Raw genomic sequence first — 14,723 nt, forward strand, 5'->3', positions numbered from 1 at the left:
AAATATGACAAAGATCATTCATTTGGGTTTTAAGATAACCACCCACATTTGATATTTTTCTTAAATTTTAAAGGTATGGTTAATAAGATGAGATACATTCATTAAGGATTAAACTACAATTAATAGAGTGAGGTCCCTTCATTTGATTTCATGCATAGCCAACTAATGAGTTGTAGTTCTTTTATGAAAGATAAAATGTGAGTAGCCATAGAATTCATTGAAGTTTTAATAATGCTAATAGATGGCTAAATTCATTAAGGTGAAAATGTATTAGGACACATGAGAGCATCCTTTAAATTAAAATATATTTAGCAAGATGATATTTATCATTACAGGATTAAAATATAAGTTCATAGTGACGTTCTTCCATTAGGATTAAAATACAATTATCTTATTGCATATCACTCTTTTTGGTTAAATGAAGTTAATATGAAAAGGTACATTTACTAAGAATAAGATACAAACATCTTACAAATACTTCCCATTTTAATTCACTTTTTTAGCAATCATAGGAGATTCTTTTATTAGGGTTATAATCATGGCTAACCAGTTGAGTTCACCCATTTGTAAAATTACTCTGATAAGGATGATTTGTTGAGATTTAAAACATGAATTAACTAAATGAATTCATCCAATATAGTGAAACATACTTAACATGGTGTTACTCATTTACTAAGATAAAAGTAAATACCTATATGAGGTTCATCCTTTAAATTTCAATCTAGGAATTATAACATTAATTCTAACTTTGTTTTCCATTCACAATCGATCAAATTACCAACTTATGTCAAGCTAAAAACCATAAAGGCATCCTAATGAGTTTCTTTCCACCATTATTTCCTTTAATTAACATATTTTAAATACTTTTCCATAATCATAATTTACAATGTCTTATGAATCTGATTTACTACGTTCCTCAAGAGGTCTAATTTTGTGCACTCTGATTTAAATTCGTTAAATTTCCACCATACACTTATACAAGATAACAACCATACTTGATAACTTAAAGCATGAAACAAAGGAAGCTAAAATATCGCATAACACAGATATGATCTCGGAGTTCACCCCTAAAGGGCTACATCTCCGGGTCTGCTCAACTGCAAGACCCCTTCGGTATTATATCGTTAGGAATACATAATTTATAAGTCTTTTACATCTTTGCCTCTTAGGTGAACACAACCAATATACAATAGACACTTCGGTCGGAATTTACATAATGATCCCTTCTAAAGCGGATCCAACTAAACACTTCATAGCAAAATACAGATTCTAATGACTGACGATACTCTGACTAGGGGCGTAACCCGACTATGACCTACACAAGTAACTAGATGACAGGGTCTGAAACAAATACATCAAGGTATGCGGCCACCCTAACAAGGCAAATACGGAACTTAAACTTACAACATTTTCTTTTTAAATCGATACGGCATCAAATTTACATGCATCCTACTAGCATATCGTTGAAGGAATAACAAAGTATACAAAGATAAATTTAGATTCACATTCCATGAAAACTTCTCATTAACATGTATTACCAAACGCTAACCAGAGTATAATTATTTCAAAGATCTCTAAATAAGACCATATTTAATCTCTTTTTCAAAGAATACTCCCGATTTAAATTGGTCCCCAAAATTTAATGTTAACTAAAATGAATCTAATAATCCATGATTAATGAATACCCCCTTTTCTTTTATCAACAAATTTAAATATATGCAACTTTGTATTTACGTGTGTCTATATATATATATATATTTTTGACACTTAAAATCTAATTTTTCAAATAAAATAGGTTTCCTACAAACATATTACAACTGCTTTTATACTTCCCCATGACATTTTTTTTTTTTTATAAATATCAATATTATCTATTATCTTATTTATTTTTTTTGCAACAAAAAAAATATATATAAAAAAAATAAATAAAACAACCTTTATTTTTTTTTTCTTTTTGGAAAACCCTAACTTAAACGCAGGTCCCTGCGTCCCATATTGTGGATGCAGATCTGCGGCCCACACTGTGGACACAAACTGCGTCCCACAACGCGGCCCACGCTATGCATGCAGCCTGCGGCCCACACTGTGGACGCAGCCTGCGGCCCACAACGTGGGCGCAGTCCCTGCGGCCCACGCTGTGGACGTAGCCTGCGGACCACAACGTGGATGCAGTCCCTGCGGCCCACGCTGTGGACGCAGCCTGTGGCCCACACTGTGGTCGCGGGGAGGACTGCGGACTTCGGCGGCACTACGGGGGAGAAATGGGGCAGGGGGCGGTGGCGCGAGCCGAGCTTCGGCTCCTCCGCCCGCCAAACCCTAGCCCCAAACACATATAAATTTTTTTTTGTTTATTATTATTTTTTTTTAATAGTTTCAGGCATATACAATTTGGTAATAATAAAAATAAATAGCCAATCCCCAAATACACGTCCCACAGTCTTATAGACAGGGATTTAAAGCATTTTCCAGCAACTTCTCCTATTTTGAAAGGAAAACACAGTCCATTTGATTTCCAGCTTGCTCATAATAAACAACCAACTGGAAGACTATTTTTTTTTTGACATAAACATGAACAAAACAACCCAAAACAAAACATAAAAACCCCAAATCCAAAACAATGTTTGCATTCATTTTTCCACACAAAGATCCAACAAATAAACAAGAGGGTGGGTTGGAATCCTACCTTCAAACACATTTCGGGAAGAGTTTTGATGAAGATCTCCACCTGCAACTCTAAGTAAATCTCCCATTTTTCCAAAACTTCTCCATCTCCATTTTTTTTTTTCCACAAAAAAAAAACCCAAAAGAAAAGAACCCCCAAAAACATTTCAAAACTAGGTTAAATGAGAAACCCTATTTTTGCCCTAATTTTAAATTTCGAATTTAGGAATTTTTATTTAAAATAAAAGAGAATGAAAATGGAAAAATCATTCCTTTCCACTATTCAATACATCTTATCGCTTTTCTAATTAAAATTAAAATGCCTCTGTTTCTTATTTAATTCTAATTTTAATTTCCCCATATTACTTTAGCCAACATTTATATTTTGAACTATTAACAAGGATAATGCATTTTGATTAATTTAAATTTCCAAAAATCAATCTTTTTTACTATATCACTTTACAAGTAAAAAGAACAATTTCCTTTAATAATAAAATTTACCCTTTCTTTCCAAAATGCGAAAATGATTAGTTTATTTCTATTTCCCGCATGACTTTAAATCTTTCCTTTCTAAAATGCATAACTCATTAAATTCGCTATTATTAAAATTATCTATTAAATTAACTCGCTACAACATAATAAAGCGACCTTTTAAATAAATGACTAATCTAATGAAAGAAATCTATTTACTCTAATTTTCTCAACTAATAATGCGTAAATGAACACATTAATTCAAGTTAACTACTTTAAGCTTGCTACAATTATAATTAAAATGATCTCTTTAAATTAACGATTAATCATATAAAAGAAGCTACCTATTTAAATTTCTATATCACTAATGTGTATGTCTACTCATTAAATTGAATTTAATACTAGGATAACAAACTCCACTTAACCTGCGCAAGGCACGCAAATCGAGGAAGCCCACCAAATCTGAATTCTAAGGATGAAGGAGGCATACTCAACCTTGCAAATCCCAAAGGAGATGAACCTCGCCCTAAGCGGTGTTGTACCTGCAATCTCCTACACCCATGAATCACGCAAGCATGCATATACATATACATATTCCATGAAGGCGTTAGCTCGAGATTTATTACAAGAGTTAGGAAACAATTACATTTACACAAGAATCGACGCAAGAGCACAATAATAAGTATGCACAATTATTTATATTATCTAAACTACACATTGCATCACGGTTAACCTACCATTCAAGAATGCCAAATAGGAAGTCAACCAAGGTCAAACGGGTTTTACAAGTCCGACTAGGGTATGGGCGTTACAGTTGCTTACTTCCATATACCGGTTCACTTTTCAACATATTGACATCAATGACAACATACAATGTCATCTGGTCTTCATATCGGTTCAAATATGCCAACAATCTCCCCCTTTGGCATTGATGGCAATATACAAATATATCTATCTGCTTCATACCTTCTCTCCCAATACTACAGATATCTTCTCTACTTCACTTCTTCTCCCCCTTTGACAACAATGCCAAAGTGGAGGCACAAGCTTCCCTGTTCCGTTATGTTGCTTCCCCTGAGGAGTAGCATCCTTCAACACATCAATCCTGAAAAATATTGAACACTGCCATACCTAATTGATGTGGAGCACATATTTTTAGTTCACCTCTTGAAGGGGCAGCACCCCTGATTCACCTCTCAAATGGGTAAAAATAGCCTTTGGTAGAGGCTTGGTGAATATGTCTACTAGCTGCTCCTTACTGGAAACATGTTCCAACACAACCTCCTTGTTCTAAACCTTCTCCCTCAAGAAATGATACTTGAGCTCAAAGTGCTTGGTTCTCACATGCAAAACTAGATTCTTGGAAATGTTAATTGTACTTGTATTGTCACAAAATATGCTTACCGGTTCAGATATAGGAACTTTGAAGCTATTTAATACATGCTTCATCCAAATAGTCTGGGTGCAATTCATAAAAGTTGCAACATACTCTGCTTCTGTTGTAGACTAGGAGATACAACTCTGCTTTTTACTCATCCATGAGACTAGTCTACCACCAAGGAAGAATGCACCATTGGTTGTACTCTTTCAGTCATGTACATTACCAGCCCAATCAACATCTATGAACACTTTCAGGTTGAAATCATTATTATATGGATACCATAACCCATAGTCAGTTGTTCCCTTTAGATATCTAAGAATCTGCTTGACTGCTACCAAGTGGGATTCTCTTGGGCTTTGTTGAAACCAAGTGGTAATACCCACTGCATGTGCAATGTCCGGTCTGCTATGCACTACATAATGCAACTTACTAATCATTGATCGGTAATCCTTCTCATTTACCAATGCCAAGTCATCCTCTTTTGATAATTTACAACCGGTCACCATTGGTGTACCAATCGGTTTACTATCTTCCATACCAAAGGTCTTCAACACCTCTTTTACATACTAGGACTAAGTAATAAAGATTCCATCTTTCATTTGTTGAATCTGCAATCCAATGAAGAACTTAATCTCCCCTATGAGTGACATTTCAAACTCTATTTTCATCTCATCAGCAAATTCATGACTCATCTTGTCATCACCTCCAAAGATGATGTCATCAACAAATACTTCACATATCAAAATTTGGTCTCCTTCTAATTTCAAGTAGATATTGCTATCTTCACAAGATGGGAGTGCAAGCGTTCATACCATGCTCTAGGTGCCTGCTTTAGTCTGTACAAGGCTTTATGTAGCCTACACACCATGTCACTATCTTTTGATAGGGCAAACCCATCTGGTTGTTCTATGTACACCTCCTCTTCAAGTATTCCATTTAGGAATGCAGATTTTACATCCATTTGATATACCTTGAATCCTTTAAAAGTTGCATATGCAAGAAGCATCCGCACTCCTTCCAATCTTTCTACTAGAGAAAAGGTTTCTCCATAGTCTTCTCCTTCTTCTTAGGTGTATCCTTTACACACTAGTCTAGCTTTGTTCCTTACCATTGTGCCATCCTCATTTAGCTTGTATCTGAAAATGTATTTGGTTCCAATGACATTTTTATGCTCTGATCTGGGTAGCAAAGACCATGTACCATTCTTCTCTATCTGGTCAAGTTCCTCCTCCATTGCCTTGATCCAATCTTCACATTTATGTGCATCTTTGAATGATTTAGGCTCAAATTCAGAGATCATACATGAGCTTTCTCTGACCTTTCTTCTTGTAAGAATTTCTGCATCTTTGTCTCCTATGATCTTCTTTGGATCATGATTGAGTTTGACATACTTAGGTATGTTCTTAACAGATTCTTCTTTCTTTTCTTCTTCATCCTCATCTTCATAAGCATCAACATCCACTGGTGTAGGAACACAATTACTGGTACTGGGCTGATTTGCAACTGGTTTCCAGAAGGTTACTACTGGTTCATCTCCTACTTGCTCACTATCGGTTTCCTCAGGTTTCCCAGAGTTTTCATCAACCCTAACGTTGATGCTTTCAACAATTCTCTGAGTCCTATTGTTAAAACATTTGAGAGCTTTACTCTTGGTTGAATATCCTAGGAATATTCCTTCATCACATTTTGCATCGAACTTGCTCTGATGTTCACTCCTCTTGATATAACATTTTCTACCAAACATTCTAAAGTAGCTTACCACTGGTTTCTTACCAGTCCAATACTCATAAGGAGTCTTATCCTTTCCCTTTTTGATGAGTACTTGGTTCATTGTGTAGACTGCAGTGCTCACCACTTCTCTCTAAAAGGTGTGAGCAACTTTTCCTTGGATCAACATAGTTCTAGCTACTTCAACCATAGTCCAGTTGTTTCTCTCTGCTAAGCCATTCTATTGTGGAGTCCGGGGGATAGACAGTTGCCTCTTGATTGCATTCTCTTCATAATATTTGTTGAATTCACCAGAAGTGAATTCCCCTCCTTGATCAGTTCTAAGGCATTTGATTCTTCTACCACTTTCCTTTTCTACCAATGCTCTGAAAGCTTTGAACTTTCCAAAGGCTTCAAACTTGTCCTTCAAGAATGTGACCCACATCATTCTTGAGAAATCATCTTTAAGAATCATAAAATACCTATCTCCTTGCACACTCCTAGTTTTCATAGGACCACACAAATCAGTATGCACAAGATCAAGTAAGTTGTCAGTTGTGAAGGATTTACCTTTGAAGGTTGAGGAAGACATTTTCCCCAGTTGACATTCTCTGCACAAAGGATTTTCCAGTTTGCTCAGCATCGGTAGTCCTCTAACTGCCTTGATCTTACTAGCCTTCACAATGTTGTCAAAGTTTACGTGGTAGAGTCTCCTATGCCATATCTAGCTGTCATCAAACTTAGCAATAAGACATGTACTTATATTTGCATTTAGCTGAAATAAGTTACCTTTGGTCTACATACCGGTGGCCATCAAATCACCATTCTTTCCTTTGATTTTGCACGCTCCATTTTTGAATTCCAGAGTGAGTCCACTATCATTCAGCTGGGCAACACTTAATAGATTGTGTCTGAGACCTTCCACCCAATACACATTGTCAGCATTGCTCTTTCCATTCAGAGAGATGGACCCTCTTCCTTTGACCATACATGGCACATCATTACCAAAGCAAACCACACCACCATCATAGTCTTCCAAAGATAGAAACTTGCTTCGGTCACCAGTCATATGACGAGAACAACCACTGTCAATAATCCACTCATTGGAATTATCAAAGCGGGAGACAAGAGCCTTCTTGTCTGACACATCTTCCTTTACTACAACAAACACAATATCTTCATTCTCTTCATCTTCTGATTCCTCATTTGTGACACCTTCATCAACTGCAACAAAATAGTTTCTCTGGTTTCCTCCTTTGAATTTCTTGAACCTCTCTGGTTTGTCCTTGTTGTCACCATTAGGATAGTTTATAGCAATATGTCCTATCCGGCTACAAGAAAAGCATTTTAAAGGGAGTGTGCCTCTGTATTTACCGGTTCCTTTAGGAAGTTTCCTAGAAAGAAGGGCTTCAAATTCCATCAGGATCTCCTCATCATCCATTTCTTTGCTCTATCTTGGCTCACCATTGGTGTTGCTTCTTTTCCTTTTCTAGATGGTATAGTAGAAGCTCTAAAAACTGATTTAGTCTTTTGAACACTGCCATCAAAACTATTTAGCTCATAGGCTGTCAACTTTGCAATGATGGAGTCTAGGGATACCTTAGTCTTGTCTATTGATCTCAGCTCCTGAATAGCAGCAACCCTTATTGCATAGACTGGTAATAAGGATCTCAAAACTTTTCTTACCACAATGGAATCTTCCATTTTACCACCTACACTCTTGATATCTCCAACAATAGTTTTGATTCATATTCCATACTATTGAATGGTCTCACCTTCAACCATCCGCATGTCTTCAAACTTCCCTCTAAGGCTTTCTTCCTTAGCTTGTTTTACATGCTCATCACCGTCATAGATATTCTCAAGAGTGTCCCATACTTCTTTGGGATTATCTTTATCCTAGACATAAATAAACTCAATGTCAGATAAGCTGTTGATTAGGGCTTCCATGACTTGCCCATTCTCCTGTATTTCTCTCTTTTGATCATCAGTGAGAGTACTGGTAGGAATAACAAAAACATTCTCAACATAGCTCCAGTGTTGAGCACCCATGCTTCTAATGTAAATCTTCATTCTGTCCTTCCAAATTTTGAAGTTATCTTTGTTGAACTTTGGACCTTCTCTCTTCATCATTACAATAGGATCTTTCCCTCAAACATTTAAGTTTACAACATAGAGGACCTGGAGGATGCTCTAATACCAATTGATAACTCGATGATGAACAATAAGTACCTAACCGATACTAAGAGGGGGGTGAATCAGTACAGGCACAAATTCTTTTCAGAAACCAGTTTGACTGCAAACACTGCAAATGTCTGATAGACAGTAACACCAGTCTAAAATAGAGTGGAACCAGTAAAGATAAGAATGACTATGACAAGCATTAATCAGTTAATCACTTAACTTTCCACTCAAATTAATACTACACTTCCATTTCACCCTTATGCATGAATAGGTAATCTATCATCAGAAATATAATAATAGCTAGCTCAACATGCTTTACCTTCAGAGACAAATCACTTAAATCATCACATGAAAAATGCTACACATGACACATAAATTTTTCACATGGAAACCCAACTGGGAAAAACCATGGTGGAGATGAATACCCACAAGCTTCTTTTGAACTCTTTAGAAGTCCACTCTGTTAGGAGACTAGTTCAGTTAGAGACTGGTACAATAGGTTCTACTAAGAACCGATCCTGTTAGAGATCACCTAGTTAAGGGATGGCTAAATACCTAGTTAAGGGTTAAACCGTGTTAGTGGTTACCTTGTTAGAGGATTTCAAGAACTCAATGAGTTTGAGTCACCCTATTAAAGGATTTACAGCAAGCTAGTAAAGGCTACCCAGTTAAGGGATTTTCCAACTGTTGAAGTGGTTAAAGATCAATAGGTATTACAATGATCTGATAATAGCACTCAATGCCTAATGCAGATCTGCTTAAGTTCCTTATTTCTACACACATTATGCAGGAATCAATCCTCTTATCTCATCTAGTCTGGAAAGAATCACATATCTCTGCACTTAGATACACACACACCATTTGCCAACAACCTCAGAAAGAAACACAACATCGACCTTATAGGAAACAGATAGGTCGGCAGCATAAACCCTAAACCCTAAAACATTTAGGTTAAGTAATTCAAATGGTTCAATCTTGACCATTGAACACATTTCATTGAATACAAAAGTCTTGAACATATCTCAAGACATTCTCCATTGTTCATTCTTCACCGCTTTCATGGCGGCTTGTAATCCATCACGCGTTCTCCACTGTTTATAGAGACTTTGCATATTCTGGAGGTAGATTGGATCGATCTCCTTTATGCAAGATCCTTCACGTGCTCAAGCTGATGTGGCAACATGATCAAATCTTCATTACAATGCTGACTCATCATACAATGTCATCGGTTGAGTCACACAGGCTTGGAACACTTCAACCGGAAACCTTGAGATTGAGACTACCAACCGGTAGTCATGTAAAACTTCCATAAGCCGGTTCTCATACCAACATGCTGGTTCACCTTTTCACATATACCGGTTCACAATGTTATACTAGTTCTCTCATATACCAGCTCTTAGTATCATACTATTTCTCTTGCCAGTTGCTTACTTCCATATACTGATTCACTTTTCAGCATATTGACATCAATGACAACATACAATGTTATCATGTCTTCACACTAGTTCACATATGCCAACAAGAGGATACCCGATTCACCTCTGAAAGGGGATAATCTTTCTACAAGAGAGATAGTAACTCTCCTAAGATACTTGCCATTTCGTGCCCCCATTAGCATTTGGAGTCGGCTAATATAGTGTTGAGAATCCATTGCATGAGACTTAGCGACCGTATTTTGATTAGTTATTAGGTGTGTACCTGAGTCTGCAAGCAAAGGTTTTCTTCTCTAAGCCAAATTCCGTAGAGTTAGCGTGTTGTGCTTAAAGTCACTATACATCTTGTGTGTTTTTTGTGTTTTTCACCTCTAAAACTAAAACTAAAATACTAAAACTGGAGAGAACAATCAACAAACTCAGTGATTAAAAAAACTGTCCTGGTAAAAAAAACTAGTCTCTGTCAGTCATCAAAACTCCGTCCTAGTCAAAATCTAGTCTCTATCCATGTCAGAATCTCATCTCTGTCCAATAAACTGTCGTACGAGTCTACTGAATTATCATCTGGCTATACACATTTTTTTGTACGAATTTTAATTGGTCTCGTCATTTTATCGTCTCGTCCTATCAAAATTGTCATTCGGGTTTACACAAGTGTCATTCTGGTCCTAGAGAATTATCATTTGGCTTTTAGTCTACCATCATATCAATAATCATCATACTCATCATATTGTCATCAGTAGAGTACTAAACTTTTGTGCGAGTTTAGGCAGTAACTCATACGAGAAAATGTCTCTATCGTCTAGGAACTGTTAAATTGTCATCTGGGTCTGAAATCTCCGTCGTATGAATTCCTGATTTTGTTAGTCCAGAAACTTGTCTGTCTACACACTTTTCCAGAACTGTCATACTTGCCTAATCTGTCTAATTGCTTGAATCAGTCTATAGCGAGCATAAATTTGGTCATCATAATTTTGTGCATAAACAATCTTGATAGTGTACCCCTATTGTTGTGTTGCATGATTTTGTCGATCATCTTTCAGCTAGTTCAATCAATTACTTATCAAACTAAATCAAACTAAGTTACTTAGATCATGTCTTATAAAGGATAGATCGTTCCTGAAATCAAACTGAGTCTTAGTCACTTCTCTCAAATCACTACGTAAAATGAACTAGCTTCAATTTGATCTTGACTTCTACATCACATCTTGTTCTCGGTCACATCAGTCATAAATGCCTTCTCAAACAAGAAGTTCTCATAAGAAAGATGCCAAAGGTAAAGGATCATCCTTTTCATTACAAGATAATCCATTCTTCATAGAGGACCCCATCTCTAATAAACCTTCATCATCAAATATACCAATTTTTGATCAATCCTTATCTCCCACCATGTCTGGAGAAACGCAAGAAAGACAAACTGCTAAACAAGATACTTATGACAATATCAGCACCCATGCTAATGACAGTGATTCCTCATCTGGAGAGTCTCAAGCCTCTGAACCTACAAAAGTTGTTATAAATAGCTATCAAAAAGATAAAGATTTTCGAAAAATGATGAAGATTATCATGGCTAGAGAAAAAGAAAATGATTTTCTAGAGCTAGAAAAACAAGGCGCTAAACTTCCTACCGATTATAATGTTAAAACCCTTATCACTAAAGAGGAAGGAACACCCTTAGCGCTAGTAAACAAACAATTGCAAGTGTTACAAACTAAAACCATAGAAATGAAAAACAAGGATAAATCATCAAAATAATATTCTTTGGACATGATATGCTCGTTCCCATTTGACAAAAATCTCCACATGCCTCCATTTCCTTCAAGAGTGGAGATTCCTAAGTTTGACAAATATGACGGTAATATAGATCCTCAAGACCATGTCAGAGAATTTTGTGCTTTATATATGGAGTTCATGCACGAACAAACATATCTCATGCACCTTTTCCCGAGGAGTTTAGGAGGAAAAGCTATGGGATGGTTTTCAAGCCTACCTATGGGGATTAAAATTTTTGAGGAATTAATCGAATTGTTTCTCCAACAATACTCCTATAAAATTTGTCATCCAGTCACTATGATAAAGTTTTGCAATACCAAACAGAAGATAGGAGAACCTTTTCTCACTTTTCTTCAATGTTGGAGAAAGATGTTCTCTAGATATTCACGACCTATACCAGATTCTAAGAAGATGGATATCTTTGTCAATAACCTAATCCTTGAATTGAAATACAATATAAAATGCAAGTGTACCCTTTATTCAACAAAATGGTCGATAGTGCCCTTGGAATGGAATATGTGCTTATAAAAAAAGGAGATATATCACTTTGGAAAGAAACACAACAAGGCTCTAGTTCGAAAGAAAAGAATAAATAATGGAAATACGGAAAAGATAACAACAAAAACATAGTTAATGATGGAGTAGTAGACAATGTTAAAAAAATTAAAACCTACAATATTTAATTTGGCTAGCAACACACAAGCACTCAAAGCAACTGAAATTGCAGTGGAAAACCCTCCAAAGAAATCAAAAGAGTGGTTTAAAGAGAAACCTTGGCTTTCAAAGCCTAAACGCGATTTCACTCCTTTGGAGGAATTGTATGAATCAGCTCTTAAGATTTTATTGGAAAATGATCTAATAAAATCTCTGACAACTCTAGACCATATGATCCAGAAGTTAAACCCAAATGGTGGAGGGAAAATGAGTACTGTGAATATCAACGAAACAAGGGTCATACAACAAACAACTGCATGAAACTCAAACATGAGATTCAAGACCTCATCGATGTTGGAAAAAGTGTTGTTGGAAATCACATGACTAATGTTGATCACAAAGCTTTAAAGATCCCTTGCCTACTTATGAACAAGGTGATTCCTTAAAATCCAAGGGAGGTGCCAAATTCAATTACACCTACACTAACAATGACAATGTGATCAACATGATTAAATCTTCCCAATCTAAATATTGCAACATGATCATAATCAAAGATAAACTAAATAAAACACAAACTGCAAATGTTGTAACCCATTCTCAAAAGAAGGTTACTCTAAAAGGAGCGAGTTCCTCTACTCCTGATCAAACAACATCAAACCTACCGACTTCTTCAAATAAACAACCAGATACAATCATGGCTAAATCTAAGTAGTTGGCTTCATCATCCTCTCCTGGTTATAGCATTGTCGAATAATTAAAAAGAACCACCACTCAAATCTCCTTTTTTGAACTGCTTAAGATCTCTTATGCTCATAAAGAGATCCTGGACAAATCTTTTCTCACTACTAATGTCCCCAAAGATTTAGATGTAGATCGGTTTCAATCTATGGTGGGTCTCCTGACTTTGCCTCATTACCTCACCTTGTTACCCACATAACCAGCCATTACACATTGAAGATATGATCCATAAACACTGAGTCAAACTTTTTTTGATAGATGTAGGCATTGGGTTGAATATATGTACCTACAATTTACTGACACAGTTGGGATTTTCTGAACATGCCATTGATCCAACAAAGAAAATAATAATCAAAGCTTATAATGAAGAAGAAAGAACTTCCAAAAGTCTGGTACTATTACCGGTCACGGTAGGACCTATGGAAAGAGATGTTATTTTCTAGGTGCTTGACCTTCCTCTTTCATACAACATCTTGTTGGGTAGGCCATGGATTCATGAAATGCAAGCAATACCATCTACCTATCATCAATGCTTGAAATTTTCTTATAATGGAGTTGAAGTCAGTATTCCTGTTGATACAAGTTACACTTATAATGCATTAAAATAATGTACTGATACCTTTGTTCCTCATAACAGAGCAGCCTCTGCAGCTGAAAGTTTAGAAACTTTGATGAAAGACCTAGAAAATAAATTAAAAATCATAGATACTGGCATGGATGGATACAAGACAAAACCTATACTTTCACTAATGTCTCTTCCTCTATCGCCAAGATAGTTTGGAAAGACATCAGAGGCTATGAAGCCACAAAATTCCACTCCAAATGTCATTTATGATGGTATTTTTGTACAGTCCTCTACTTCCCTTGTAGATGAAATAGAAGAGGAGTCTATTCTCAAATGGCTTTTCAAAGAAGATAGTGAAAACAAAGAAGTACAACACTATGAGATTTCCCCTGCACAATATGGTCCAAGCTATAAGATGATTCAATGCATGGGATATTCAAGTACCGGTCCTCTGGGTAAGCATCAAGAAGGTATATTTGAACCTATTCAGCTACAAACTAAGTCTAAAAATGATAAATCTAGACTTGGATACAATCTAGGGGAGTCATCAAATCAAAAACATACTTCTCATCATCAATATAAGTGGAGGAAAAAGATACTACCTTCAACATCATAGGAAGTAAATTTTCAACAAACTCAGGAAGAGTATGAAAAAGAACAAGAAGAATTGGCAATCAAGAGAGAAGAAGCAACTTGTAATCAAGTTCCAATTGTATCATAAGTGACACTGCAAGGAGTAGAAATCCCAGAAGATATGAGAGAAGAAATCAAAGAAATTAAAGAGTTGTTTGCACCACTGAACATTTTGGTCACATACACAAGAAGAATGAAAATAGATAATTCAGAAACTGACTTGAATGAGTATGAATGGGGTCCAAAGCCTCTATTAGATGCATCTACTAAAGAAACTCCTAAAGAACCTTGTGATATCATAGATGAGGGACAAGAGATAGTGCTCTTAAAACTACAAAAGTAAATAGAGGAAATCAGACTAAAAAGACAAGAAGACTATGAACAACAACTGAAAGAAGAAAGAAGACAAGAAAATTATTCACCTACTATATCTCCCTCTAATGAGATAGAGCCAATTAGGTATGGAACTACAAATAAAGAATTGGAGGCTTCAAAAGAAGGGGTAGTCATTACTCCAGAGGAA

Source organism: Cryptomeria japonica, chromosome 10, assembly GCF_030272615.1.
Source record: "Cryptomeria japonica chromosome 10, Sugi_1.0, whole genome shotgun sequence".
In the NCBI taxonomy this organism is placed as follows: Eukaryota; Viridiplantae; Streptophyta; class Pinopsida; order Cupressales; family Cupressaceae; genus Cryptomeria; species Cryptomeria japonica.